At 33.6% G+C, this 12551-nt stretch overlaps 2 long non-coding RNA genes across 2 annotated transcripts; both read right to left on the minus strand.

Moving 5' to 3' along the window:
* Positions 1-9603: 9603 nt before the first annotated feature.
* On the minus strand, positions 9604-10346 carry LOC136419032 (uncharacterized). Its single transcript, XR_010753051.1, has 3 exons — positions 10226-10346; positions 9845-10169; positions 9604-9788 (listed from the first exon to the last, which is right to left on the minus strand). It is a non-coding gene; the product is annotated as an uncharacterized lncRNA (long non-coding RNA).
* A 745-nt stretch (positions 10347-11091) lies between these two features.
* On the minus strand, positions 11092-12207 carry LOC136419031 (uncharacterized). The gene is made up of 3 exons (XR_010753050.1): positions 11933-12207; positions 11525-11840; positions 11092-11455 (listed from the first exon to the last, which is right to left on the minus strand). It is a non-coding gene; the product is annotated as an uncharacterized lncRNA (long non-coding RNA).
* Positions 12208-12551: the final 344 nt, after the last annotated feature.

The following is a 12551-nucleotide window of genomic DNA, read 5'->3' on the forward strand; positions in this document are numbered from 1 at the left end:
TATCTTCAAAAAAATAACCGCTAAACCTTTCACATTCTTCCCACGCTTACATCCCTTAGTCATTCTCTTCTAACCCCCATATGATAAACAGACCCTCTTTATCCTTTAAGGCAACGATCTACTTTAACTGGTACAAGTTTAGTCAATCTCTAATGGGCACTCATAGGTGTCTGTGACATACCACATATGCCCAAGGATAAGACATAACACCATCCTTGTAAGATAACAGGTTTATTGCTCTTGCCTTAAACGAATTAATAACCAACCCCGTATCACTTTCTTCATGAAAGCTCACATACCTATATGACCAAATTCATTGTATTTTTAATAATTAATACGTTTTACTTTTGTATAATAATGATAACTAAATAAGTTTGATACATATATAGTATATTGTTTCCGAGATAAATATAACCAATGTGGCCATGTTATTTCGTCATAGATGACGTGTGAAGAACCCCGAGCAGGAAAACGGCTTTTTAAAAAGCTAAACTAAAAATGTTTATTAATTACTACTATTTCTTACAATGCTTGTGATATATTCAAGTATCAAACTCTGACTGACTGAGTACAATTTTAAGGAAAGGAGGAAATCTGGGAAACCAGCAGATTTTATTAATTCTCAGGCAGCGTCAACGAAATAATTATAAGTTGGCGAATTCCTCAAACAGGTGGTTTCATAACTCGTGTAAGAGTTTTTGTTTAGTGTTTACTATATGTGAGCTTTTATAAATAAAGTAATATGGGGTTGCTTATCAACCCATTTAATATAAATGCAAAAAATATGTTGTCTCATAATATTGTAACATCCTTGGGCATATGCGGAATGTCACAGGCACCTGCTGGTGGTCCATTGTAAATTAGAAATGGACTAAACTTGTATTAGTCAAAATAGATCATTTGTGGTAAAAGATAAAGGTCTGTTTATCATCTCGCCTAAAAACATATGGAGGTGCGAAAAAGATGATTAAGGGATGTAAGCGTGGGAAGAATGTGGAAGGTATGGTGGCAGGCTTTTTGGGAAGAAAAGCAGATGCACCCGGGGTGACTCTCATGCATCAAAAAGGGATTCATTCGATTCTTGATTCTGGAGAAATAAAGAAGTATTGCCTAAACTTGGGTTTTTGTTTCTCTATGAGTTAGGAACCTATCTGACATATATTATAACTAGCTCCCATAATCAAGTACATGTGAGCTTTCATAAAGAAAGTGATACGGGGTTGGTTATTAATTCATTTAAGGCAAGAGCAATAAACCTGTTATCTTACAAGGATGGTGATATGTCTTATCCTTGGGCATGTGTGGTATGTCACAGACACCTATGAGTGTCCCATTGGAGATTGATTAAACTTGTACTAGTGTTATGTACCCCGATGCAGGGATGATAGGTTTGGACAACAAAACGCGTTGATTCTACTAGTCACTACTATAATCAACTGTTCTGGTCGAGATTCTGTTAGGAAGAGAGTGCCCTGTTTTTACCCTAAAGCTGTATTTATGTATATATCTAATCAAATAGAGGGGTGATTACAAAACTAATTACTATGCAATGTCTATTGGAAAAACTCCGGACCTTGGCTTAATTACTTTATCTGTGGGTCCAAGGTTAAGTTAGTATTATTGGTTGGGCCAAAGGCCGAGTTAGTACCGAACAAATATAATTCTTCATGAGAAATATAATAATATATAAGCTCGAATATCAGTTAATTTATCCTAATTCATAAGATAGGTACATTACAATATTTTTACCTGAAAAACGAGAAACACGAGGTGGTGCTTTAGGCAATGAGCACAAAATGGAAATCTTTTTAAGATATATGGGAGATCCGGGGTTTCAGATAAGTGTTGCTGATAGCGCAGAAGTTCATCAGTTGACAGTGTCAAGAACAATTGACTACGTGTCTAAAATAATTTTCGAAAAGGCATCTGATTGGATAAAGTATTCTAATTCACCTGAAGAAATTATGAAAGCTAAAAGTCTGTGGCAGAAATCGTTTACATTTCCAGCTGTTATAGGAGCAATTGACTGCAGTCACATTACGATTGAAAAACCAAAAATTCATGGTGATGAATACGTCAATAGAAAGGGTTTTGCAAGCATAAACGTCAAGCAACTTGTAACGCCAAAGAAATATTTACAAGCGTAGATGCTAGTTGGCCTCGATCAATACATGACAGTCGAATATTGAAAAATAGTAATATTTACCATACATTAGTACAAAATAATGGGCAAATGACATTATTAGGAGATTCTGGGTACGCCTTAGCCCCATAGTTGCTGACACCATATCGAAATCCACAAAATGACGAAGAAAATTAGTATAATCTTCAACATTCAAAAAATCGATAATAGAGATAATGATATGATGATCGATAATGATAATAGAGAGGTGTTTTGGTCAATTGAAAAGAAGATTTCCAATTTTAGGAAATAAAATAAGGCTGCAGTTAAATAAGATTAGTCGCATCATAAAGTTACGTTAGGTCCTTTTGGAATTTACTTTTTTAAAAGTAAATTAAATACAGGTTGAGAGTATAATTTATTAATTGATACACGTTTAAACTATCTTACAGAGGACCACTAAAATATGACTAACTGCTACTAATTGTCCTGAGCTTTTATAATAAAAAGGTGCTGAGTTTGAAGAATCTGGAGCATGTTATTGTTTTTGTTGACAACACGTGGGACATGTGTTATTACCTTTGCATTGGAAATGATCATATAACTATATCTTGGTACCTTATTATAGATTCAAAACCGGGTGTGTCAACAAATTTTACTTCTTTCATCTTTTTCTTTTATTGTAAACAGTTTAATTTTAAAGTAAATACTTATAGGCAGAAGTAAAATGTTATGCATACGGTTTGTAGTAAATACTTACAACAGTAGACTTTACTACTTAGTAAATGCTTTTATTACTAGTGTATACTTGAGAATATATACTTATTTTTATGCATACTGCCCATTGAGTTGCTCATGACAAGATGAAAATGTAAAAAGTGTTAAAACCATTAAAGTAGATGGGAAAAGGTTACTGCACATAACTGAAAAATATAGTTTAATTAATGTACCTAAGTTACTTTTAGATTCATTATATTGTATACTGGAAATGAGCATGGTTTTATTAATGGTACTGAGACAATATATTGCTCAAGAACAAAACTATGGAGAAATGAACCATGACAATTTTTTAAAATGGTTTGAATACCAATTATTATACAACTTGGAACAACCATATATCATTGTTATGGATAATGTTCCATATCACAGTACGTTATTGGATAAAGTTCCCAATAACTCATGGAAGAAGGATGTAATTCAAAATTTGTTAACAAATAATGAAATTCCATTTACTCAAGAAATGATTAAAACCGAATATCTACATATTGTTAGTAAGTAAACTGTTTCGTTATATTTTCTTTTTTTTTAAATTAATATAGTATATAAATTTTGTTTAGAAATAAGTCACCAACAAAGTATGTAGTAAATGACCTTACAGAGCGATATGGTCGCAAAATTTTACATTTACCTCTCTATCACTGCATATTCAACCCTATTAAATTAGTTTGGGGAATTGCAAAGAATTATTACAATAGGCATATTGGTATGGATGGTAAAACTGTAAAAGACTGTTTGAATATGTGACATGAAGCTTTGGATATGATAACTCCAAATATGTGAAAAAATTCAATACACCATACCGAGGAAGAAACCATTAGATGATATGATAAGGAACGAATATTTCATAGAGACGAAATTCACCCAATAATTATTGACTTTAGTGATGACGAAATAATGTTTGATTCGAACTAACTAGACAATATGTGGGCTACTATATGTACTATGTATGTATAATATGTAAGGATCGTAATGAATCATCACTGATGATGGACTTTATTAGCCACAGTTTCTCATCAATGGACATGTGGCTTCTTCTATTGAGCAAGGACTATAGAAAGGCTATTGCTCCCTTGGCCTTTGCAACGACTGCCCTTATATGGGCGCCATAAAACGAGTTTTAACCCTCCGTTAGGCGCGTCAGCTGATGAGACGTCCTTAGTCGCTATGGGTCTGAGAGACCCGTGTTAATAAATATCTTATTTTTTGTAATTGTAATGCGTTTAAAATACAATCAAATGATCAACGATAACTTCCGTGTTTGTGATATACACAGTGCTTTAAAAAGTATAATTTACAACTATATTTAAACAAATTAAGAAAAATAAAAAACAGTTTTAACTAGTTAAAATTTATTTAGGTACTTTTTTTAAAATGATATTGCTTAAAAAAAACGAAAATTACTCACTATCTTCTGTTTGTATTATGATTTCTTCTTCTAAACAATTTTGACAAATTGTTCTTACGTGTCGACTCAAACACAAATAGACATTACATTTTTCGCACACATACTTTGTCTTTGCATCTTTTTGTGTTTCTTTATAGCACGGTTCACATCGCTTTCTTTTTCTTGTTAGTGTGGCAGCTTGAGGTTGTTCCTCTCTAGCTGACGTTTCGGGCCTATATTTTGCTAATGACATTTTTAATTCGGGTGGCAAATTTGGAATTTGTGACCTTCTTTCTAGTTGTTCTTTCAACAAACTAAAAACTAATTTTTTTATATATTCCCGCCGAAAAATATACTCATTTCCATTCCCCAAAAAAATTAGTCGTGAGTTAATCGCTGCCACATTCAACATGTGATAGAAAATTACCATTGGCCACCTTTTGGTAGATCTGGCCACATTATATGTGGCGCAGAGTTTATCTGCAATATCCACACCCGATTTAGTACTATTGTAAAAATCTATTATTTCGGGTTTTTTCGTAGTATCATCGGCCACTTCTTCACAGGAAACATGTAGACTTGATAGCAACACAACTATTCTGCCTCTCTTTGGACAATAAGAAACAAGAGTTTCGTTTTTGGAAAAACCAAACACACTGCTACATTGTAGGCGACTTTTTGGTGTAATAAAATTCGGCGGTAATTCTTTTTGTTTTTTCGTACAGTTCCCACGTACGATAGCTTTTTTTCTTCAAGTGCTTTCACTAGCTTCAGACTCGTGAACCAATTGTCTGCCGTAATGTTTCTTCCACTACCATAAATTGATTCAGCAAGTCTTAAGACAACTTTTTCGGAAGAATTATCTGTTCTGAACGGTCCTTCTGATTGTAGACCGCAATATATCTCCATAAATGTGATATAAAATAGTTTTGCATCGCATAAACTAAAAATTTTTATACCATATTTTGAAGGTTTTGACGATATATACTGTCGAAAACCGCAACGTCCACGAAAAACAGGAAGCATTTCATCTACAGTTACATTTTGACCGAGAACATAATGCGATTTGCAATTTTCGTTGAATAGGGTGAATATTTGTCGTATGGCTGCCAGTTTGTCAGTTTCTTTCCTTTGTCTTCGTGTAGATCTATCATCGAATCGAATGCTCCTTATAAGAAAACGAAATCGTCTTTCTGACATAGTCATTCTAAAAAGGTCAATTCCTAGCCCATCACTTGCCCAAAAATCCAAAATGTTTTGATGATTTCCACGGAATACTCCTGCTAGATATAATAGTGCAAAAAAAGTTTGCATTTCTATTACATCGGTTGGTTTACAATTTCGTTCCCTTACAAATTTTTTCCGTATATTGTCGATATATATATTGGTGTTTTCAACAATAATAACAAGTATGTTATTGTCAAAAAATAGCTTCCAACAATCCAGTTCAGTGTTGGCACATTTTGCTGGTGTTCCGACGACGCCAGGCAATTTTACCAAAACGTTATGGAGTCGTGTTTGAGTCTGTTTCCAAGCTCTTTGTCTCCACTTTGTACCGTCTCTAGCTAAATGTCTTTTGATGAGTTACCGAACTTGTTACAATAAAATATTGACTTACCAGAATAATAATCAGCGTCGCAGTCAGAATCCTCTTCATCACCTTCTTCTTGACTGTCAATTTCGTGATCAGTATCAGAATCTACAAGCCTCTCTTCAACATAATCTTCCATTTCTGAATCATCTGATTCGTCAAAATTTTCGTCGGCAATGGTTACGCTTTTCTCCATTTCTTCAAACACCAGACGATTTAGTTCTTCAATATCATCAGTGCTATTCAAATTGAAACGTTTTTTGTCAATCTTTGTAAACACTAACACAAATTTAACTAAAATAAGCGAACAAAACAAAGAACTCTCGACCAAAGGACTTCGTACAACTGTAACGCGGCTAGTAGAAATGGGTATGGCACCCCCAAGACGGCACCGATCAACACATCTCAAGAATTTATAGCGCAATAAAACACTTACCAGGGTATAAAACTAATGTAAACTATTCTTAAAATATCCCTTTTAGATGTCACGAAGCGACAATAATGTGGCTCCAATAGTTTTCCAACAATTAGCAAATAAAAACACTATGGGTCTGTCAGACCCATAGCGACTAATGGAGGGTTAAAAGATTTGTGGCGGAACCAGCAGCGCGGTGCAGTGTCACGCAGTGATAATGCACTGCGAACCAGAGCAACATCTCGGTTCTGTAGAGAATTTAAACAACGGCGGGAAATCATTTTCCGTAACGATTTTCGGGAATACATTCCGGAATGTTCGACTAAAAGCTCTATAAAACCGTTGATCACACCACCAACAATCTCTTTCTCTTTTGGGCCTCGTCTCCTCCACATGTACTCCAACTGGTAACAATCATACTCTGTACACAGTAGATATAAGTTTATTCTAAGTTTAGTAATAAAACATTTAAAGTTCCTGTTTTACGAATTCTGTGTGGAAATCCCATTTCTGACACCCAACGGAAAACGCCTCTCCAACGGGACAAGGGAAACAATCTGTCCTGTCGTCAATGTATGGAATCATTAGGTGTTTTCCGTTGGGTGTCAGAAGTGGGATTTCCACACAGAAATCGTAAAACAGGAACGTTGAATATTTTATTAATAAACTTTGAATAAACTATATCTACTGTGTACAGAGTATGATTGTTACCAGTCGGAGTACATGTGGAGGAGTCGAGGCCCAAAAGAGAAAAGAGGCCGTTGGTATGATCAACGGTTTTATATCCTTTGATGATGATGATGAGTCGAGGTTTAAAACCTCGACTCATCTGTCTAAAGTATTTTTGAAAGAAATTGAGGGTTTTCCTGAATTTTTAGCAGCATAAATTCGCAAAATTCTATTCGCCGAAGATCATCGCCTGGTCTAAAAGCCTGCACGTGTTGGAAAGAGTAAAGGTGCATACGATGTTCTTTCAGAATTCTTTGAATAGATGAAGCTGAAACTCCCAAATCCTTTTCTGCAGATGTTGTTGAACTTTACGGAAATGCGTTAAAATATGTCAGTGTACTTATTACATTACCCTCGTCATTAGTCGCTCGTTTAGGAACATTTTTTGTAGCGCTAACTTTCCCGAATTGTAAAAAGGTAGTTTCAATTCTCCTGAATTTTGTCTTGTTCGTTGGCGGCAAATGGGGATGTCGTTCATTAAATACACGGCAAGTTCTCTCCAATATTTTGCAATATTCTCCGTGAATATAAAACAAATTGAGAATATCAGCGTTTGTGTATTCTTCCATTTTGATTGAAAGTTTCACTTTAATTTTGTTACTAATAGCCACCGAAAAACAAAAACGTACAATGCAAGTAATAACTGTCATTATTTCTTTTCCACGGCCAACTACGCGAAGAATAAAAATTTACCAGAATGAATATGTACTACTAGTTTCACATAAACTTAATTATTTCGAAAATGGTTTGGAATAGGTATAGGTAACCCTAATACAGTTCGATAGAGAATTACATTTTCTACTTGAAACTGCTTAAAGTTATAGGGTGTCCCATTTAAAAAAACCGACTTTTGCAACTTCAAAAATGTAAATGTTAGGAGCTGAATTTTGGACACCCTGTATAATGCTAAGCCATAAAACTAGTGAAGGTGTGAACCTAAGACTATGTATTGACATTCTGCAAAATATGGTGATTATGTCTTTAATAACTGCGGAGATATGCAATTTTAAAATTGGTCATTACAGAGGCACGTTTTTAATTCAAGGTCAAATATCTCAAAAACAGTAAGAACTAAGTATAAAACATTATACAGAAAATGTACCTAAAATATTACGTAGAATCTAAAAATAAAATAATATACTGGGGGTTCCATTTGAAATAAGTAAGTTACAGCTATTTTCGGTTAAACCGGAAGTGACAGCAAGTTGAAAATATTTTGAAAAAATAGTATATGTCGAACTTAACTCCAAATTTTCAAATTCGTATCACTTATAGATTCTAGTAAACTTCTAATGAACGGTTTGTGTGAATAACCCTGTATAACTCGTCATCCTGGTTCATAGATGACGTCGCAAGCAGAAAATCAATAAATCTTTAGACACTCAAAGGAAATCTGCATGTTTGCAACTTTGATCCACAGATGACACCACAAGAAAAAAATCAATAAAATTTTAAGCACTCACAATCCGACTTCACAGATGGCGCCACAAGTAGAGAAACCTTACATAAACTGACCCTAAAATTTAACGAGAAATTCTAAAATTATAAAAAATTAAGGGGATTTAATTTAAAAAAATCTAATTTATTATTTCCACCCTTTTATGCTGGACCTTGTAAGTTTGAAAATAATTTTAAAATACAGACCTTTTACATGTTAAAAACTTTTTTTTCTATATCGTATATTGTCTGAGATATTGGACTTCCTCAGACTAAGTAACCACCCTGTACACAGTGTAACCCAATTAAGATTGAAGAAGGAAACACCCTTGTAATTTCTCCATTTATAACTCGATTTTAAAGAACAAAGGCTCAAAAAATAGAGAATAAAAAGATTTATTTATGCTGTAAAAATTGTTTTCTAATTCACCGGACCAAGGCCTACTATAACTTTTTTTCTATATCAAAAATCAGAAAAAAGGGTTAGCATGTTTTTTTGGAAAAAATAAGCACGCCACTGAATTTGACGTCTAACAACAACACAACATACTGGATGTGATGTTCCAATTAAATTAAGGAAGTTATTCATTTACTATTAGTTATTATCTAAGTTAAAAGTTGTACAAATTTGGCGCTACTTTTAGAACATTCTGCAATTATGTAGCTTTTTGAAACAACAAATGGTACAATTTGGTACAACATTTGTTCTATTGTTGGCTTCTTATTAAAATTTTGTTTTAAAAACTTAAATATGGAACGAGGGATTGGGTATTGAAAATTATCTTGCACTTTGACAAAAACTGAATTATTACACAAACCGCTAGAGTTAGATACCAAAACCTTAATCAAACTTAATTTTATTTTAATGGTTGAATTAAAAAATGATATAATATACAGGGGGTCCTATTTTAAAAAATGCAACTTTGATTAATCACATGTTTGAGACACTGTATACTTTGAAAATAAGTTTAAAATGTAGTCTTAGTTCGACTGTATACATCCCGAAAAAGAAACAGCTAAAAAGCCTCTAGGATTTGTCATGAAATTCCGAGGCATTACTTGTGGCCCACCCTGTATCATATGGCAAAATAACACTACTCACATGTATATGAAAATATATTTTATCGTATATACATACTATGAAGATTGAGAAAACTGAAATAAGACAAACCAAAAATATAAATAAAAAAATATTCAATGTAAAAAATATAATAAAAAAAAGGGTTACTCTCTAAGATCTGTACAAAGTGAAAGTGAATAGTAATAACTAGTGAATAGTTATTACTATTCACTTTCACTACTACTTGGTGGTGTTACACCAAATTCTTCTCTGAAACAAACATAAATAATTAGTACACAATAAACTGCAAACCTCTCGCTGATCACCTTTCAAAAATTTCAAAAGCTTCCCTTACAGCATTTGTGGTGGCTTCGTTGGGGAAATTTATTGTAACAACTCTCTCTTCGGATAAGGTGAACCTAATTAATAGGCCTTCAGGGGTTGTACCTCTTATTTGACTCAATAAAATAGTATAGCTTACGGAATTAGGAGAACGAATTTCCAGTCTCCGTTCCCCTAACGTTCCACAAAACGATAAATTTCCATGTACTGCAGTGTTTTCGTTTGAGAAAGTTACAGTACACGGAAAGGAGTTAGCCATTTTCAATTTATGCCTTTGAAATGACTTCCACATATACAATATGTTTTTGACTGAAAATAAAAAAATTGACTTTAATAGTATAAAAACAGGGTAAACGTATACGTACAATCCATTGTAACTTTTTTTCCTTTACCCGTTTTATGCGAAATAAACATTCTTATTAGGTTAGGAGCACAATGTGAAATTTGGTATTCGTAGGGCACGTGGTCAAAAATTCCATTATTGATTTCGGAAGGAAACTGTAATGCCGGTAAGTTATTGTTATGTAGTAAATGTGTGGTGCATTACTCACTCTAGAGCTGTTCTCTCCGAGAACTTGCACCAACAAGTAACACTCACACATAACGGGTGACAGAAGCGGAAGTACAGAAAGGATTCTGTCCCGTCGCCGAAGTATGGAATCACTAGGCGGTTTTCCATTGAGTGTCAGAAATGGGATTTCCACACAGAATTCGTAAACAGGAACGTTAAATGTTTTATTGCTACTAAACTTAGAATAAACTTATATCTACTGTGTACAGAGTATGATTGTTACCAGTTGGAGTACATGTGGAGGAGACGAGGCCCAAAAGAGAAAGAGATTGTTGGTGGTGTGATCAACGATTTTATATGGTTTTCGATCGAACTATCCAGAATGTATTCCCTGAAACCGTTACGAAAAATGTTTTCCCGCTGTTATTTAAATTCTCTACAAAACCAAGATGTTGCTCTGGTTCGCAGTGCACTGTCACTGCGTGACACTGCACTGCGCTGCTGGCTCCGCCACAAATCTCTTAAAACTTGTTTTATGGCGCCCACATAAAGGCAGCCATTGCAAAAGCTAAGGGAGCAATGGCGTTTCTATAGCCCCTGTTCAATAGAAGAAGCCACATGTCCATCGATGAGAAACTATGGCTAATAAAGTCCATCATCTGTGATGATTCATTACGATCCTTACATATTATACATACATAGTACATATAGTAGCCCACATATTGTCTAGTTAGTTCGAATCAAACATTATTTCGTCATCACTAAAGTCAATAATTATAGGGTGAATTTTGTCTCCATTAAATATTCGTTCCTTATCATACCATCTAATGGTTTCTTCCTTGGTATGGTGTATTGAATTTTTTCACATATTTGGAGTTATCATATCCAAAGCTTCATGTCACATATTCAAACAGTCTTTTACAGTTTTACCATCCATACCAATATGCCTATTGTAATAATTCTTTGCAATTCCCCAAACTAATTTAATAGGGTTGAATATGCAGTGATAGGGAGGTAAACGTAAAATTTTGCGATCATACCGCTCTGCAAGGTCATCTATTACATACTTATTGGTGGCTTATTTCTAAAAAAAAAATTATATACCATATTAATTTAAAAAAAATATATATATATAACGAAAAAGTTTACTTACTAACAATATGTAGATGTTCAGTTTTAAACATTTCTTGAGTAAATAGAATTTCATTATTTGTTAACAAATTTTGAATTTCATCCTTCTTCCATAAGTTATTGGGACTTTATCCAATAACATACTGTGATGTGGAACATTATCCATAACAATGATAGATGGTTGTTCCAAGTTGTATAATAATTGGTATTCAAACTATTTAAAAAAATTGTCATGGTTCATTTCTCCATGGTAATCGATTAGTTTTGTTCTTGAGCAATATATTGTCTCAGTACCATTAATAAAACCATGCTCATTTCCAGTATACAATATAATGAATCTAAAAGTAACTTAGGTACATTAATTAAACTATATTTTTCAGTTGTGTACAGTAACCTTTTTCCATCTACTTTAATGGTTTTAACGCTTTACCTTTTCATCTTGCCATGAGCAACTCAATGTTTTATTCTCCAATATCCAAATCTCACTGAGAAACACAAACTGATAGAGAGTTTCATCTTTTATGTGCTTATACTGCCTCAAAAACTGCACTCTTTTTAGAGCAATGTTTGGTAATTCTATAAGTCCACGTCGTGGATTATCCTTGAATCATTTAAAGCCAAGTACTCCAAGCAGTTTTCTTAAAGATGTGACACTTCCATAGAACAATTCTTTCTTTTTCAGTTGACACCACAAAATATACACAGTTATTTGTTCTAAAATCTCTCAAATAATTTTTTGTTTAGATTACATTATAAATGAAAAGACATTTATTATTTACTTTTTTCATACATTAAGTAAATAACTTAATGAACAACACTTGTGTCCAATGTTTTTGTATTATTCACACATTTTGAATAGCAGCGGCTTTTCTTTGATGATTCCTAGATACCATTCCCCTTTTCTATTTGGGAGATTCAGCTAATAGTCTTTAAGCTTATTCCTAAGGTACTTGCCACACGCTACAAAAGTGACAAAAAGGTGATATATACTCCTGTATTAATTATATTATAATTATTACATTCTATCTATAATTACCTCTCGCAAGCAT

Source organism: Euwallacea similis, unplaced genomic scaffold (genome assembly GCF_039881205.1).
Source record: "Euwallacea similis isolate ESF13 unplaced genomic scaffold, ESF131.1 scaffold_58, whole genome shotgun sequence".
In the NCBI taxonomy this organism is placed as follows: domain Eukaryota; kingdom Metazoa; phylum Arthropoda; class Insecta; order Coleoptera; family Curculionidae; genus Euwallacea; species Euwallacea similis.